The sequence below is a fragment of the Eschrichtius robustus genome, chromosome 10, assembly GCF_028021215.1.
Source record: "Eschrichtius robustus isolate mEscRob2 chromosome 10, mEscRob2.pri, whole genome shotgun sequence".
In the NCBI taxonomy this organism is placed as follows: domain Eukaryota; kingdom Metazoa; phylum Chordata; class Mammalia; order Artiodactyla; family Eschrichtiidae; genus Eschrichtius; species Eschrichtius robustus.
This window is the reverse complement of record NC_090833.1, coordinates 100,058,666-100,077,593: the sequence shown is the minus strand read 5'-3', so window position 1 is coordinate 100,077,593 and position 18,928 is coordinate 100,058,666. Positions and strand designations below refer to the sequence as shown.

The 18,928-nt window shown below is 56.1% G+C and overlaps 1 protein-coding gene across 1 annotated transcript in view; it reads right to left on the bottom strand.

The window, feature by feature from the left end:
- Positions 1–18,928, bottom strand: part of SEMA4D (semaphorin 4D) — a 106,829-nt gene that overhangs the window by 38,990 nt on the left and 48,911 nt on the right. The window lies entirely within an intron of this gene.

Below are 18,928 nucleotides of genomic sequence, written 5' to 3'. Positions count from 1 at the left end.
GAGGGCCCGAGCATGAACTGTGCCCCATGAGTCTCTGCATGTGGCCCCATCCCACATGATCCAGGGTTCCCCAGAACAAACTTGTGACTATGCAGTGTTGCATAGTTAAATATGATAATGTTGGACATTCAGATCGTTGTCAATTTCCCTACTTAAAATTCATTTTTAAAGACTGATTTTAACAACCAGCAAAACTTGAGCTAGAAGCCCTTCTTTCTAGAATGCAGAGCCTATTTGCCGAGGTCGGGTGGCACAGAGAGGACACCGGGAGAGGGTCATCATAAGGCTCTCTCCTTACATAGGAGGGGGCCAGGAAACACTAACCTCATCATGCTCATGGGTTTGCTTCCTTCTGCTGGGAAATATTGCACATAACCTTCATAACATTCACTTGACTCACTTCTCAGTTTTCCATGAGTTGAGGAATTTTGAAAAGGCATATTTTCTATGATATTACACAGTCAACATCTAGAACATTTTTTATACTTCTTTCAAGCAAATTAGATGCCTTAATTCAGTCCATGTTTATTCTCCCATGGTGGCCAGAGCACGGACTCTGAGGCCACCCTGCCCAGGATCAGGTCTGGCGCTGCCCCTTCTCAGCTGTGTGACCTACAACAAGTCACTACCCCCTCTCCCCCAGCTACTCCCCCAGCTCCTCCACCTCCTCCCCAGCTCCTCCCCCAGCCCCTCCACCCTCCCCAGCTCCTCCCTCAGCCCCTCCACCTCCTCCCCAGCTACTCCCCCAGCCCCTCCACCTCCTCCCCAGCTACTCCCTCACCCCTCCACCCTCCCCAGCTACTCCCTCACCCCTCCACCCTCCCCAGCTACTCCCTCAGCCCCTCCACCCTCCCCAGCTACTCCCTCAGCCCCTCCACCTTCCCCAGCTACTCCCTCAGCCCCTCCACCTCCTGCCCAGCTACTCCCCCAGCCCCTCCACCCTCCCCAGCTACTTCCTCAGCCCCTCCACCTCCTCCCCAGCTACACCCCCAGCCCCTCCACCTCCTCCCCAGCTACTCCCCCAGCCCCTCCACCTCCTCAGCTACTCCCTCAGCCCCTCCACCCTCCCCAGCTACTCCCTCAGCTCCTCCACCTCCTCCCCAGCTACTCCCACAGCCCCTCCACCCTCCCCAGCTACTACCTCAGCCCCTCCACCCTCCCCAGCTACTCCCTCAGCCCCTCCACCTCCTCCCCAGCTACTCCCTCAGCCCCTCCACCTCCTCCCCAGCTACACCCCCAGCCCCTCCACCGCCTCCCCAGCTACTCCCCCAGCCCCTCCACCTCCTCAGCTACTCCCTCACCCCTCCACCCTCCCCAGCTACTCCCTCAGCCCCTCCACCTCCTCCCCAGCTACTCCCTCAGCCCCTCCACCCTCCCCAGCTACTCCCCCAGCCCCTCCACCTCCTCCCCAGCTACTCCCCCAGCCCCTCCACCCTCCCCAGCTACTCCCTCAGCCCCTCCACCTCCTCCCCAGCTACTCCCCCAGCCCCTCCACCTCCTCCCCAGCTACTCCCTCAGCCCCTCCACCTCCTCCCCAGCTACACCCCCAGCCCCTCCACCTCCTCCCCAGCTACTCCCTCAGCCCCTCCACCTTCTCCCCAGCTACTCCCCCAGCCCCTCCACCTCCTCCCCAGCTACGCCCCCAGCCCCTCCACCTCCTCAGCTACTCTCTGCAGCGGAAACAGCATGACTGAGGAGTTGTAAAGCACATATACATACTACAGGAGTGCACACTGAATCAATGTTAACACAAGCGACACTGCGCTGTTGTGACACAGTGGGGACACTCCCCAGTGCTGGGGAAGGTCCACCAGAACCTCACAGCCACACTCAGCCACATCCTAGCAGAAACGAGTGTGGGGGAGAAGCAGGTGTTTTCAAGCCAACACCAATCCCCGTGCTAGCTCTAACTCTGTGATTTTTGCCTAGATTTAAAGCTTTTCTTTCTAAAACGCACGGCCACGACGTCAGCTTTTACTACCACCCCCTGCTCCATGAACCTGAAAAGGTCTAAACTCTGGGTCCATCTGACTCCAAACTCGATCAAGCCCTTTCTTTGACAGCCTGACTGGGCTGCCCCAGAGCGACGTCTGCCCTCTCTTCCCAAACTGTGTGTCGGCACCACCCCAGGACTCCCCCTCAGGCCGCACCCCCTTCCACCCCCGCTGTCCACCCTCCTACAGGGCTTTGAGAGCACACGGCCCAGACTCACCTACAGACATCTTGGTTGGAGCCCCCTGTGCACCCGGAGTCCGTGTGACTTCAGGGGCTGAGAACCAGCAGAAGTGCCACCACACTGCCTGCCTTTCCCAGGGTGACCCTGCCCTCCTGCTCCACGCACCCCGGCTGTGCCCTGCTGGGTACATTTCCATCATACCCACCCCCGGAAATCCTGGTTGTCACTACAGCTTGGCTCATGGGCCAGGGCAGCCTGAAAACTGCCCTCAGAATGGATGCCTGGACTTGACTGAGCTTCGCTTACTGGGTCCTGTGAAAGGTTATAAGCAAGAAGAATAGTGAACGTCCCACCAAAAGGTAAAGGTGAGAAAGTGACTGTTCACAAGAGCAAAGCAGGCACTCCTGCCGGACTCCACCAGCATCACTCACGACGGAGGTTTCTACCACGCTTTGCCGTACTCACCCCTTGCACTGTGAGTGACCCAGGGCACGTACGGTACCATGAGACAGGAGGTCACTCACGTCCCTCGTGTGCAGCTCTCTGGGGTGTGCACATGCCTGACCATAAACACTGGACACCTGAAGGAGCCCTCGGTGTGGGTCAAGAGACTTGGCACCGATAACGGGGCCGCAGCCGTGCGGACTCCTGCTGCCTCTGGGAGCGGCAGTAACTTCCACTCCCCAGCAACCTCCGGATCCTTCAGAGCCCTGAGGAGACGGGTTTCACGTGCTGCTGCTGCTGCAGAGAAAGAGACTCAGAAAATGCAACAACTGGCCTGGAGCCAAGATCAGAGCTGGGACTCCCTCCCTCCGGGGTCTCGCATTACCCGGAGGCCTTGTCAGCACGTCCGGGGCTCAGGACGGTGCATCACACCGGGGGTGGGGCGGGCACGGCACAGTGAGCAGGACAGAAACCGCTCTCTGGGGAAGCCTCGTGTCTCCAGTTGGAGCTGGTGCTCCTTCTGCCCCGGAGCCGGCAGCTCCCACCCCTCCTTCTCCAGGAACTCAGGGCAGAGATGAGGGGCGTCCCTGCCGCACGGCTGGCACTTCAGAAACAGTGGTTTCTTCTCCTCACCATTTGGTGAAGACGTCACAGAATCTGCCCAGAAAGAACCATCTGGACTCTGGGGCTGGCGGAGGGCTGCACTCAGGGCTGCCTGGGGCAGTATCCTGCACCCCCAGGTGCTCACGGCCCCCTCCGAGTGTCCTCCGGGAAGCACGTGCGGTTGCACCAGGGGAGCAGACGCCTCTTGCCCTGCACAGGGCCCCCAGACCCAGCCCGGCTGCAGAAGGACAAGAAGGTCTCTCCTCTCGGCCAAGGCGGGAGGGACGGGCCTGTGAGCCTCACCAAGCCCAGACCCAAGCGGGGATTTCTTTTTTAAGTCCAAACCACAAAATGCCACTCTCTCTGCCTTCATATCTAGTGATTCCTTAAAAATACACAGCAGAAGTACAAAGTCAGGCCAGCTCGACCACAGGCCATCATCCAGCTCGAGTCAGCAAAGGCCGGAGCCAACACGAGGCCCTCTCCTTTCAATCCTGCCTCCCTCCCCGGACGTGGCCTTCCCTCCCAGCTTGGCAAAACCCATTAGGGAACCCACACGCCCCAGCAAAAGTGCCGTGAAGCCCCAGGTCACCTCACCCCGGCAGGACACAAAGCAACAGCCATGTCCCATCATCTTGGGCTCAATTTCACCTCAGTATTGATTTTAGACTTCCAACTGTTCTCTACTGTGCACATACCCCTCGCACAAACCTTTGAGTCTGATTCGCCGGCTTCCACACCCCTTCAAGGGGACTTCAGGAACGCCAACTCAGCCCTGGGCTCGGCTGAGCACCTTGCAGCAAAGCCTGTTATTTTGAGACTCTGCTGCCTCTGGACCGTGGTCAAACCACACCAGCCCACACCTAGTCAACGGTGGACCAAGGGGCCTCTGTCTGTCTGACCCCAAGGTGCTGTGGAAGCCGCCAGGAAGGTCAGAAGGGCACAGAGTCCAGTGAGATGGCCATATTGGAAAAATCAAATGCCTGTATCCCTCCAGATGGCAGGAAGGTGCCTGGGAGTCACCTCTGCTGGAATTCCCAGTGTGAAGCGAAGCCCAAGTCACAGTGAGGCATCTGAAGTACCCACACACACCCCACAGTCCAGGAATTCACTCTGAAGTCGCCACACACGGAAGAGACCACCCACGTTTCACAAGCCACTGCTGGCCGGACCCGGGTCCTATTAACCTGCAACCCGCCCGGAGCCCAGTCTAATGGCCCCAGGGCCCGCAAAGGCCCTGTCCTTTCATCAGATGGAATTCCACAGCGGACAGGGCGTTCCCTTTCTGAGCCCTGTGTCACCTTCCAGATGATTCAGAATGTGTGAGACACGGAAAAGCGGCAGCTGGCGCATCACCGTCACACTGTCATCTTCCAGGCGGAAAACTCCAGCTGAGGGGTTAACCAGCCTCGCTCTGTCTCCTGCCGCCCCCAGGAGGCACCTCCGCTCTGGGACCACTGCTAGGGAGCGGGTTAGGAATGAGGCAGGAACAGAGGCAGAGAGAGGGGTCTCCAGCCAGGAGGTCTATCCTCCCCATTCATGGGAACCAAAATTAACTGAAAAATCTACATGACATTCTGAACATCCTTAAACCACATACACGAGGCCACCAGCTCCACCCCCCCCACTAGGGTCCTGCCAACCTGTCCCGGTGGAGGACGGTATCTCGGCCCAGAATGACTGGGCCCAGAATGACGGGGCACAGGGGCAAGGCACCTTCCTCAGCATCGGCCGCAGTTACACCAGGTGCCCGGCCAGGGAAAGGCCTCTGAGCGCTGCACACATTCGCCCCCTGGCACATGCTGGGCACCCGCGTCCAGCAACAAAGGACATGGGGATGGGATGTAGGGATGGAATAGAGGGGACCCCAAATGTGGTTCTAGAACAGTGCCAACCGGAGGAAAGGACTTGGTTTTCTAACATTTCAGGACCCTTTTTGGTAAGATGCATATGGTTTTAAAGGCTGAGTAAATGTGAATAATTGTGCTGCACTAATCTCTTTTCTGACCATCAGACTTACTCAGCTGATAGAAAATAGGGGTGTGTGCACACATCAAACATCCCCGTTCTGTTGGGGGTGCCAAAGCTAGGAGGACTCGCTTCCTGCCGAACTGGTCCTGGAGCACGGCCATCTGGCTGTGCCATCCGCCCCAGGAACAACCACTCCTCCTTGGGCGACCCCTGCTAAGACCAACCCGAGGCCTGGGCGAGGTGCCGGGCCTCCTCGTGAGCATGTAGTCCCACGAGAGACACAGGGTCAGGCCTTTCTCATCCAGTGGGTCCCTGATGACCGCTGCGTCCAAGGAGGTCCACCTGACCCCTGCTATCCTCAATGTCATGGGACATGGAGCAGGAACTCATAGGGGGCAAATGTCCACCTGTGGAGGGTCCGGCAGGTGGGTCCGTTGGATCCCTCGGGGTGGGCTGCTGCCCCCTGGGGTGGGAGTGTGCTCCTGGTGGGCTGGCCTCAGACAAAAGTGGCTTGGTCCCTGGTCCTGGGAATAGGTGCTTCCCTTATCTGCAAAGCTGGCTGTGGGCCAGGCCTCACCCAGGCACTTCTGCTTTCCCTGTGACCCCAGAGAAGGACGTGGTCTAGACAGATGCTCCTGGTCAGTGTGGGCACCACTTCCCACGAAGGTACTTCCTTATGCTCCCAGCGGTCACAGATTCAGGACGCTGCCACCCCCACTGCCACAGCTTCCCTCTGGGCTCTACACTCAGTGCCACCAGTCAGGTCCCTGCTGGGGACGCCTGAGTCACTGCATGCTGGACACAGCGAGGGACTCAGGCAGGCCTGTGATCACCTGCTGAGGGCCAAGTCCAGGCAAAGATACGGGGGCCGGGCATACCTGCAGCTGCCCAGGTGGGCGCTGGGCAGCAGAGCAGACGGTGGGGATCCTGGGCCAGACGCCAGGCACGCCTCTCAGAGCTGCACACATGCCAACCCGGTAAACCCTCAGAGACCCCAAGGACCTGGCCCTTCATTCCAGGCAGGAGGAAACTGAGACACAGACAGCTCTCAGCCCTGCCCGGCCTTCCGCCTCTACCAGGACGGCGCTCTCCCCTGCACTGGGACCCTGACAGCACTCACGCCAGCCCTTCCTCCAGGTGTGGGGTGATGGGCGCCCCCAGCGAGGAAGTGCTCCCAGAAGAGCAGAAAATGAGCTCCAACCCTGGGCTGGCTGTGGGGATATCAGGAAAAGCAGAATTCTCGTCCTGATCTTTGCCCTTGTCAGCGGCCAATGGGGCTTCCCTCAGGGCTGGCTTGGCCCGGCCCTGCCTACCTTCCATCAGCCCCCTGGCGTCCTTCTCAGCCTCCGGGTGCCTCACAGCCCCCCAAAGCCCTGGGTCTGGAAATTGATAAGGAGGGGCAGGGAGGGGCCCCTGGGTGGAAGTCATTCATCTCAGGCCCAGGAAGCAGCGCAATCCAGGGCACCGACAGCCAAGGTGGCCCAGCTCCTTCCGCAGCAATGGTCACCAGGCACCTGACCACCTGACGCAGGTCTGGAGGCAGCTGCCCCTACCCACCAGGGGCCCCCCAGCCAGCAGCCACACCCTCTCCCCCTGGTTACCTCTAGTCTGAGCGTCACTCATCACCTGTGAGAAGCCAAGCAGATGCATGGGGTAGCGCTGACTTCCCCAGTATCACTGCAAGAGCCTTCCCAGGGCGGGGCCAGGAAGGGAGTGAGTCAGGCCACCTATGACCCCAGGAATATACTGCCGTCTCACAGGGATTCTTCCTTCCAGCAACCGTGATCATCATCAGATATTCGCAGACAAGAGTACAAAGGGTTGGAAACTTTCAGAAGCCACGTCAGTGTCGAGCAGTGGGGTCAAGTGTCTGAAACCCACCGTCTCACCCCAGGCCTGCTCCCCACGTCACCTCGCCATTCCTCAGGGCTGGAAAGCAGAAATTCCCCCACTCCCATGTCGGAGACCCTGACCTAGGTGGATCACATCGTGTTAGTAAACACATCTGCCTAACTGGGCTTATTTAAATCCAGTTTCTCATCAAAATCTCAACTTGTTCCAAGTTAGGAGCCCAGCGGACACTTTGTAAAGGACGGTTCTGGCCAAGGATGGCAGCTGCATCTGAATCTCCAGGCCATCCACATGTCCCCACCTCCAGGAGATGCCTTTCCCCAGGGAAGTCCGGGAAGCACGCCCGTTCCAAATAAATGCACTTTGCTAACTAGGTCAGGCAGGAGTGCACACTACCCATCGTTTCTTGCTAGCTTAAAAAAAAGGCATAAGAGTGAAATGAAATAATTCACACACACTGCAGCCTGCACAGTGAATGAAGAGTGACTAGTTTCATGCTCAGAAGAACGTGGTTTCTGTTCAATGTCAAGCTGTTTCAGACGGGACATTCTGAAAACTCATTTGACAATACAACCTCATTAAAAATTCTATAACTACAACCAAAGGGGAGAGGAAGATGGGAGGAATTGGGAGATGGGGATTGACATGTATACACTATTCATAGTATGTATACAATAGATAACTAATGAGAACCTACTGTATAGTACAGGGAACTCTACTCAATGCTCTGTGGTGACCTGAATTGGAAGGAAATCCAAAAAAGAGGGGATATATGTATATGTATAGCTGATTCATTTTGCTGTACAGCAGAAACTAACACAACATTGTAAAACAGCTATACTCCAATAAAAATTAATTTAAAAATAAACAAATAAGAACTATGTTAACAACAACAACAAAAACAACTCCATAACTACAAAACTTTGGAAAAGACATTTCCAAAGTTGCTGCTTCACCCTGACCTGTGGTCAGAGGGGGGCACCCAGTGGGTAGCTCTGCAGGAGGCTGCCCAGGACAGGCTTCAGGCTTGGGATGGCAACCACACCCAAAGCATCCACGGGTGACAGAAGTTTCCAGAGACATTTCAGCCACAGGGAGGGGATTACTCAGAGGCGAGGACATACATAACAAGGCTCTCCCAACTTGCAGACCAGAAACTCGAAGCTCCTGCTCCAGCTTGCCCAGCCCATCCCTGGCGCCCTGGCCCCCTACCCTGCGAGGTCCCTGGGGCATCTCTCTGCTCTCTCCAAAAACCAGGAGAGCCACGCTGCGTAACCCCCCTCCCTCCCTCCCGCTCATGCATGGAACCCGCCGTCAGTGGATTACAAGCCAGCCCCTCAGTCTTCAGTGGGAAACAATTTACTGCCTTCCTGGAGGTGCCTGCTGCCAGGCTGCGAAGCCTCCCCCCACACCCCGACCCTGGCAGGAGCTGGCACCTGGCCAGCAGCACAGCCCGTGGACCACGTCTTCCCAGGCCAAGGGGACCTGCAACAGTTATTGCTCACTGCTGAGGGCGGAGCTGGGCCTGGCTTTCTGGAGGAGTCTAACAAGCTCTGCCACGCTTCTTTCCTCGGACTCAGCAATCCTACAAGTTCAAAAGGATGCCAGCCCAGGAATATTTATCTCCATGTCACTTTAACGAAAATAAAAATTTATAATCTAAATGTACACTCATCAGGAACTGGCTAAATAAATAATATTACAGCACGCTCTGCCATCAAGTTAATGCTTGTTGACAAATACGGATGAACACAATATATTATTAAATGCAAAGAGGAGACGATAAAACAGCACTTAAATGTAAGCTCATTCATGTAAAAAAATAGCCAGGAAAGCTCAGGCCCAGAAGGGTGTGGGCACCATTGCTCCAAGCACTCGCTGGAGCTCAGTCCCTGATCCCAACAGGGCAGCATTACCTGCCTTTGCAGGGGAGCTCTCTGGGGCCAAGTGCACCTGATCTCGGAGCCCGGGGCACCAGGCAAGCTGGCCATGACCGCCTGTCGGAGGTGGAGAGGGGCCAGGTGCGGGAGGTGCTCAGTTCTGGGCAGGGGACTTCTGGGGCATCTTTAAATATTTTCTTTAGACTTTTCTGTATCTTCTAATTTTTTTACTTAGGAAATGCCTTTTTCAGTACTTTTCTTAAAAAACAATCACGTCATTTCCAAACAACAGCAGCTTCTCCAGATTCTTTCAGTCGTTTTGCCCCTAGGCCACCCCACAGCAAAGGGGAAGGTGGCCCCGAGTCCCCCCAAGTGCAGTCCTGCCATCCTCACGGCCGCATTCCAGTACTTCCGGTCCTCAGCCAGACCAGAATCTGTACCTTCAAATCCCCAGCACGACTCTGGTTACCCGCGTCTCCATGTCCCAGTCACACCACACTCCCCTCTGCATCTGTGCTGCTCTGCCCCGTCAACTCTGACCCGTCCATTTACCTACCAAGAGAGACGTAAATTAGTCTGGGTGCTGGGCCCAGCTGCCTGGGTTTGAGTTCTGGGTCCCCTTACCAGCTGTGATGACCCAGGCCAGCTATTTAACCCCTCAGCCCCTCGGATTCTGAGCTGTAAGACAGAGCTGGCCTCAAAAAGTACGTGGGTTATTATGACACCACTTGGCATGATAGATGGTAACCACTAATGTCAGAGATGATATTAAAATCTACCACGGAATGGCCTGGGCCGTTTGCTAAGCCTTTAACGAGATCATCACACTGTAGCTGCCGAATCCTGCTGAGGGCAGCAGCCATAAAAAACCAATTCTGCCGGGACTTCCCCGGTGGCACAGTGGATAAGACCCCACCTGCTAATGCAGGGGACACGGGTTCGATCCCTGGTCCAGGAAGATCCCACATGCCTCGGAGCAACTAAGCCCGTACGCCACAACTACTGAAGCCCGTGCGCCTAGAGCCCGTGCTCCGCAACAAGAGAAGCCACCGCGATAAGCCCACGCACCGCAACAAAGAGTAGCCCCTGCTCGCCGCAACTAGAGAGAGCCTGCGCGCAGCAACGCAGACCCAACGCAGCCAAAAATAAATTAATTAATTTTAAAAAAAACCACACACCAACTCCGCCAAGTTTCACGTTTTGCTCTTTCGACAACAACCTTTCCCCAAAGAAACTGATCAGAGAGGGAAGGAGCTTTGTCCTTGGCGTCTGAGGAAATCCACCCCTTCCGCACACCTCCAAGCAGCACTGATCTCAGCCTGTGACTCTCATGTCCTGTCCTAAAAGATGTCACCCTGCAGGGTGGCACCTGCTTACCGGAGGACACCTTGGGACAGGTGTTGCTGATGAGAGCAGCTGCCTCATGCAGTGACCTAACATTCATACTCCACAGCAGAAAAGAGTAAGAAGACCCGTGGAAGGGAGGAGGGCGCTTGGGTTGCCCAGAGCCAACCTGTGAAAGCCAAGGCCAGGAGAGGCATCCCCTGGCCCTGCCGGCGCACCGGAGTGAGGCTCACACGGGGACAGCGGGAGCAGTGCCCACAGCTCCAGGCACCTCAGACACCTGCACTGGCTCAGTAATCACTTCCTTGATTTCACTCTAAAACATTCAGTCACTGGGATGAGTCAGCCGTGGCCGTCACCGAGAACGCTGTCTCTCAGAGAATATAAATCAAACGGCCCTCGCCAGTCTTGGATGCGGCTGCCGTTGGGTCACCGAGGCCTTACGTGGCTGGCTTAAGAGACTCTGAAGAGATGAAGAGCCATTAGAGCCCATAACGGGGGAGGGGCTGGCACAGAGCGGTCCCCAACAGCCAGGCGCGGGGCCTCCCGAGCTGGGCCACGCACAGCTGCTGCCGTGCCTTGTTCTCCATCCCTCCACCTCCACCCTCAGAGGCCCACGTCGTGCCAGCCCCGTGAGAGGCACACCCAACCCACAGCCCTGCTCCCATAACACCTGCGGTCCGGGGGGAAGAAAGCCCTGATCGACGGTCACACGAGGACCCAGGTGCAAATGCCCACGGGCTCTGTGCAAACAAGACAGAATCCGGGGGGGCAGGGCCAGCGGAGTGAGGTCAGTGCCGACCGGGCAGCTCCCCGTGCCGCTCTGGGCAGTGCTTCCCGCACCTGGAGAGCCAGGACGGGACCCTGGGGCCACCTGGGAGCCCAGACCTGAGGGGATGAAGTCATGCCCTCCCTGGTGAGAGCCCCGGAACACTAAAACACGGAAGTAAACGCCCTCCAGTGTCCTCTCCTAACGGCAGCAAGGAGAACTCAAAGCCAAAAGAAAGCCCATGGGGCTGAGCAGCGCACCCCAGGACAGGTGAGCCCGGAAGCGTGAAGACTGGAGCACACACCCCACGCCATGCCAGGTCCTTCCTAAGACCACAGCCACCAGCTTCCCCTCCACAGGTCCTGCCCACTCCAGGGTTCAGTTCCCCAAGTCCCCGGCTGTCTCTGCACCCCTCGCCTAGGGCCCCCCACGTCCCTGTACAGCTTGGCCGCCCCCTCCTGTCTCCCCTGCCATTCCCTGTCCGGAGAATTCTCCAGCGGCCACAGGGATCAGCAGGTTGCCTCTGCTCACCGCTCAGACCTCACCTCTGCAGTTCCTTAGTCTCTCAAGGACAGTTCCTTCCCATGGGGAATTCTGGTGCCAGGGTGAGGATGGTGAGTTTGAGTCCTGCTCAGACGAGTGAAGAACCTCAGGAAACAGGGTGCTATCCCATTTCTACCAGATCTCCAGCAGCTTCCTGGGCCTGTTTCCCCTGCCAGGGAGCTCTGAGCTGCCTCCCAGGAAAGAGCTTGAAAACACTCTCCACACAGCTCCTGCAGAAGCTGCCTGGTCATCCACGGGGGACTCCAAGAGCAACGTGAAGCCTGGGCTAACAGACACAGATTCTAAAGGACCAAACACACACGTGCACGTAAACACATCACACCTGCCCACACGGGCACACCTGCCCACACAGAGACTGTGGAATTGGGTGAGAGTGGAGGCTGAGGTGGGCAGAGCCCCCGTGGGCCCCACTCTCCCGCCTCACGTGGGGACTGCTGAAGGTGACACACAGGCAACGAGAGGTCCTGGGATAGAGGGCAAGAGCGAAGCCCCAGAGCACAGGCCGGCCTGACCTTCTCAACCTGAAGGTCCCAGGATGGTCAGCAGAGTGTCCTCTTCAACTGCATCCTGGAGCAGTGCCTCCAGCCAGCCCGTGGCCAGGTCCGACCCCGTGCAGGGCAAGACAGGGCCACGGCCACACCGGCCTCACACCCACGACCGTGCACTGGCATCCGGATCTCCCTCCTCTCCCTGGAGTCACCAACGCAGCATGAGATGCCCTCTGGGGACTCGCAGGTCCCAAAAAATAGACTTGGATTTGGTGGTGCAGAATGATCCTTAATAACCACATGAAAATTAGGTGAGTTTCCAAATTGAGGCTTTAATTAAACACAACGACAATCCCCTCACACTCCTTAGGATGGCTACAATCAAAAAAACAGAAAACAAGCATTGGTGAGAATGTGGAACCCTGGTGCCCTGTTGGTGGGAATGTGAAATGGTGCAGCTGCTGTGGGAAACAGGGTGGAGGGTCCTCAAAACATGAAACACAGAACTGCCACATGATCTATTAATTCCACTTCCACTTATACGGCCAAATGAACTGAAAGTGAGGTCTCAAACAGATGTTTGCACATCCACGTTCTTGGCAGCATTATTCACAAGCCAAAAGGTGGAAGCATCCCAAGTGTCCACTGATGAAGAAAATGTGATCTATCCATATGATATAACAGTATATTCTCCAGCAGGGAAAAAGGCTTTCAGCCCACATGCCTCAGACACCCCCGCCTGCTGCCCTTCCACGGTGGCCCAGCCAGGTGCACCATCACCAGCCAGCACTGCACCTGGCACCCAGGGGCCCCACGAGCCGACGAGGCAGTCACTCAAAGGTGTACAGAGCTGAAACTAACAAGAAAGCACCAGTGTTTGGGGATACTCGGTCCTCAACCTTTCCACACCTCTTCTCTCCAGGACAGGAGCGTGACAGGAGAGGTACAACAGCTGCCCTGCACATGGAGAGAGGTGGAGGGTTGGGTGGCATCTGGAGCATCTGAGACAGCGCTGGAGCACCAGCAGGCCCCTTCTCTTCTAGTACCTCTGTCCCCACTGACTCGGCCCTTCCGCCGGTCCCACTCCACCGGAATGGACCTCTGCAGGTGGAGAGCTCACCCAGTACTGCCATGTGGGAGCAGGGCTAGGAGCTGTCTCCAGGTGTTTGAATTCCAAGATAGGCCAGACCTTGGCCGAGAGACATAATGATACTTCTGAAAAGTGGGCTCCGATAGCCTACACAGCCAGCCAGCCAGCCAGGCCTGTCCCACGTCCACCAGGTTCCCACTCCCTAGCTGCTCCACTCCCATCAAAGGCTGGGGAAGCTGAGTGCCAGGCAGGGTCAGGGGCCACGGTCCTTGGTGACAGCCAGGCTCCGGGAGACTTCAAGAAGTGAGGACATCAGCAGAAGGCTTCTGGCCACCTTGTAGAGTGAGGCTCACTCTTCCCACCAAAATCTCCTGGCCACACGCTCCGGGCTGACAGAGACCCACGGTCAGCTGGAATACATGTTTTCATAGGTGGTATGCGCAGTGTGTGGGTATGGTGTGTGTGATACGTGTACACTGTAAGTGCATTGTGGTGTGTGCACAGTGTGTGGTGTACGTGGGTTTACGTGGCGCGTGTGTGGTGCGTGTAGAGTGTGGGTGTGCATCTGCATGTGTGTATCCTGAAATAAAGTAAGAGCTGACTGAGAACCCTGGAGAGACCAGGGTAAGAGCTGACCACAGAGTTCCACATGGATGCTGCTGGTTAAAAGAAAAGGAGACCTGACTGGGTCACAGTTCTCATGGTTTGTTGGGAAAGAGACTTTCCCTCAGGGTAGGGTCTGGGAAAAGTTTCTGATACAGTCTTTACCTGTAAGGGGACGATATCAACAGTACCTCTGGCGGAAAGTGTAACCATTTCCAAAAGCTTGTTCCTGCATTAAACCCACCTGCCCCCCCACACACAGCCGAGAGTACAGCCAAATCCCACCCCAGAGAGGGCACTTCCACCAAAACCCAAGTTCACAGAATCCAGGGGTACGGCATCCTGCACACCCAACCCGGTAAGAACGGGTAGGGTAGGGAGGGGGGTGCTGGTGTAATACTCAGACCTTCTTTCAGGAAATTATATAGAACAAGCCAAAAATATCCATAAAGGAAATGAATCCGCTGGCCTGGCTGACATAAAGCTAATCTAGAGCCACACAGATGCTTCTCGAAACCCGTAGCCCCATTGAGGGGCTAAGACACTAAATCCCACAGAAACATATAAGCTGGAAAAGATGCGTCCCAGGTCCCAAGCCACAGCAGAAGAAGGGGCTTGAATCTAAAGTCCAACTGGGGTAGTTTGTTGAATTAAAAGGTCACGTAAGCTAAACTGTGTCACTGGAGAGGACACAAAGAAGGTCTGTGACAGGGCATAATCCAACCAGAGGCAGGGCCGGGACTGGGAACACGGGGGCACCAAGGCACCCAGGGCCAGGCTGCTGGGCCCTGCACCTGAAACCAGCAGCAGCCCGGCGAGCACCGGGGAGGGGGTTGGCCGCAGGGCCCTGCTCGCTTCTCCTGCTGGGCACCTGGGAAGGCGCTCCTCCTGCCCCGTTCACACTGTCCTCTGTCCTCTCCGACCTGCATGCCTGGGGGCCCATGGCTGCTCACCTGGCCCTGAACGCATGAGTGCCTCATGCACAGTGCACGCTCGGTCAGGTCCCTGGACAGGAAGAGATGCTGGACCAGGGATGACTGATCCTGCCCCCGAGCAGGGGGCTCCTTCTCAGTGCCGCTGAGGTCAGGGCAGAGCCCCAGCACACCTCCTGCTCCCACCGTACAAGTCCCCCGAGACACACCACCTCCTCCTTCCCTCCTACTGTTAAATCCTACTGTCCTTTGCAAGCCAGCAGGACTTCCAGCCGCTTCTGAGCTGCTCTAAACCCCTGCAGCACCTGCAGTCTAGAAAGTGACGCAAAGCTCCATGCCAGGCCAGCAGTAGCAGCAGCGGAGTCCACGGGCACATTCACGGCCCCCCAACAGCATTCCAAGTTTGCACAAGCTACGTCTGCTTAAGCCCTCTAGGTACTTCTTACCTAAAGTTTGAATACCACTGGTCTACATGACGCAATTTCACACTAGATTTTATATTTTCTTTGCTGCTCAGTAATGGTTTCGTTTATCTTGTCTCCATAGGTGATTTGTGAAGCTCCTCTTAGCACAAAACCACATCTTAACGGACCTACATTGGTTTCCTATGGCTGCTGTAAAATAATACCACAAACTTGGTGACTTAAAACAGCATAAATTTATTATCCCAACTGTTCTGGAGGTCAGAAGTCTGACATGGGACTCACTGGGCTAGAATTCAAGAGCTGGCTGCATTCCTTCTGGAGGTTCTGTGAAGAATCATTACCTTGCCTTTTTTCAGCTTCCAAAGGCCTCCTGCATTCCTTGGCTGGTGGCTCATTCCTCTACCTTAAAGCTAGTAAAGAGCACAGGCCAAAGAGCCCACTTGAGCATAAGGTTTATTTTGAGCTGAAGGCAACTGAGAACAGCAGATACAAGAAGAGCTCCCTGCCCTCCCCCATTTGCCTAAAAGCAGGACACAAATTCTCTCTGTAAAAGTGTACCGGAGATGACACTGAGATGAGTCTGCATAATTAACCTTACTAAACATCCTTTATCTACCATATGCTTCCTAGTCACCTTCCCACAATTTACTATCCCTAGGGACCCAACCCCCCTTGGCTTTGTCTTGTCACTTCAAAATTCATTGCCCTTTGTTAAAGTGATATATAAGCCCCAAGTCTAACGGCTTCTTTGGGTTTTTACTTCTTTTGTGTGAAGCCCCCTGTGCATATAACAATATTAAATTTTGTATGCCTTTCCCCCCATTAATCTGTTGTCAGTTTAATTCACAGGCCCCAATCACCGAACCTAAGAGCAGAGGAAAAGTTTTTCCTCCCCTACGCCAGCAGCACAGCATCTTCTCTCCTCTCTGCCCTTCTGACTCTGTTATTACGATCCTGTGATTACATTGAGGGCCTACCCAGATAAACCAGGATAATCTCCCTATCTCAAGATCCTTAACTTAAATCACATCTGCAAAGTCCCTTTACCGTGTAAGGCAACACAGTCACTCCAGGGACTAGAATGTGGACGTGTTTAGGGACCTGCAGACCCCCTAGCAGAGCCCTACTGCCATTCAGTAATGTGGCCCTACAGGGCACAACTCCTGATCTTTCTCCTAGAAAAAAATTAGGTTTTTAGGTGGTCTCGCAATTTCTTGATACTGAAAAGTAATTAAGATTTACTTTTTTAATACTGGGAGGTCCAAACAAGACCCATCTGCCTTTCAGGGCTCAGTTAGCCAGCTGGCCTGAGAGTTAAGAGTCCACGTAGGTGCCGTGTTGGATGGGGGCGGCTGAGAGGGGAGACCGCCACTCCTGCACACCCTCCATGAGGTCAGACAGAGCTGGAGATGCCAACACAGAAATCCAGGCTAGGAAAAGTCAGGATGAGGGCAATCGTAAAGTAGCATGTGTTTTAAGAATGCTGGTTGAATAAAAATGCAAATGATTGTTAATAGGAACTAGAAAATAAGAAGGAAACCACACATTCCAAGGTAATCTTGACTTGATGAGTCATTCAGATGCAAATTTTATCCCAATTTTGGAAGGATTACAAACACCCCCATTCACAGCCCTATTCCTATGTTAATTCTAATCTCAGAACTCTCCCTGCACAGTTCCCAGCCTGGGCACTTTCCCGCCACTGTCTCTTTTTATGAGGCCCTTAAGCACAGGCAGCTTTTTCAAGCTGGCACGGCAGAGTTTCTGGTGTGTCTCTGGCCACCCCGCACCCCGCCCCGTCCCGGACCCCCAGAGACAGAGCCCTCCCCGGTTTTCGGACTTTCACACACTTGAGTCCTACTGGACTCAAGGCCCGTGGCCTTCATCGGCTTCTTACCAAGCACATAGGAAAGGGAGAAACCAAGAGACCTAAGCAATCCGAACAATAAAGGGAGGTGACAAACACTCCCTGCCCTATATCCACATCTGCTGTGACACGTCCACAGGGACCTGAATCAGCTGCCCAGGAAAAGGACCCAGGAGCCTGTCCTGGCCAGCAGAGTACCTGCCCTGCATCACAGCCTCAGCCCTGGACGCCTGCTGACCTACTGGATGGACAGATGGACTTCTCACAGACAAACTCCTCCAGTCCTCTAGAAGAGTGACTGGTCATTCAGGCCCTGGTCACTCGGGTGGGGGGATAGAAGGACACCTGCCTGCTTACTCAGCCCGCTCCCATTCAACTGAGCCGTGAGAGGCGGGAAAACAAAACCCCATCGGCACGAATAATAAGAAAATGCTGGGATGCACTAAGTACTCAGCCTTACTGTACACATCTCCTTGTCAATGAAATGGGGATGACTGGAACTCATCCCAATTATTGAGAGGATTAAACAAGGTGCCACATGTCAGGCACTCAGAACTAAAAAACCAAACTCTGATGTTTATGCATTCTTCTACCCGGTAGTTTATAGATCCTTCTGGATTCTTCTAGTAGTAAATAACAAATCATACCACCTGGAAAAAAGAAAGGAAGAAAAGAAAATGCTGAGCCTCTTGGCAGCAAATCCTAAAGAGCCAAGCCCCTGCCGCCCGGCCCAGCGGCCTCCCCTCTCCCGGGGCCACACTCGCCGGCCGGCTCCCTGACCCCACCCTGGCCACGGGCAGGACGGCGCTCAGGATGCGGTCTGGCCCGGCCGCCCCATCCTCACGGGGAGCTCTGCTGCCCAGGGCGTCTGTCCTGACACCTGGGTCTCCAGGGTGCAGCCCGGGTGGGGCCACAGGGACAGGCCGCGGGCAGCTGGGCCCACGGGGGCCACGACAAGGCGCCGTTCAGCAGCGGGACAAGGCCCCGCAGTGAGCCTCCCTCGGGCCGTGGAACACGCTTGCCCCATTCTTGTCCCTTTCAATGGCCGGCTGTGCTCCATCGATGTGGGCCTGATTGTTCTCCTGTGTGGGCTCATTCAGGGGGGCGGGCAGGGCCAGCCCAGGCCGAGGGAGGAGCCAGGAGCTCCTGTCCCCAAGGAGAAAGGCCCTTAGAGCCCTGCAGGGAGGGGGGAGGGGTCCTGCCGAGGGCGGGCCCCTCGGTGCCCAGGGATCACACAGGCCTGGCCACGCAGTCATCGAGGGCCTCTGGGCTCCGGGGCGAGGACGGGGAGCTGCCCTTCTTCCTGGCTCCCCTGCAGGGCCCCGGGCAAGCCCCTCAGCCCCTCCGAGAGCCAGTGTCCGGCCTTGAAAACAGGGAGAGTCGCGGCATCTGGTCATGTGGTGGCTGCAAGGTGGCAGCGAGGGTTAACGGGGATGTGGTGCGTGCAGAGCACCTCTGCACCGCTGGCCAAACACCAACGCGGGAAGAAGTGCTGGTGAAGGAGCGCCTCTTCGTCTCCTGACCACTGCCCGTGGGCACATCCTCCCATGAGTGGGCCTCACCCTGGGACTGCCACGCCGTCTGTGGGGTTGGCTGGGCGGGGGCACACGAGCACCAGTGCAGCACTGGCCGTCCCCCGCGGGGCCCAAAAGGGGGCACAGCGTGGGGATGGTGGTGCCCACACATGGTCGTGAACAAACGCGAGGAGATGGGCAGACACCGCAGGCTCAGCCTCCCAGACACGGCTTCCACCCGGCACCCAGCACCACACCAACCTCCCCCTTCCCCAAAATGCAGCACCTGCACCTCTGCTGCTGCCATGAGCAACTCTGGGCTCCACGAGGGGAGGACACGGGCCTGGGACACAGCGGTATCTGGTGACAGAGGGCGCCAACCCACACGTGCTGCCTGCAACAGGCAC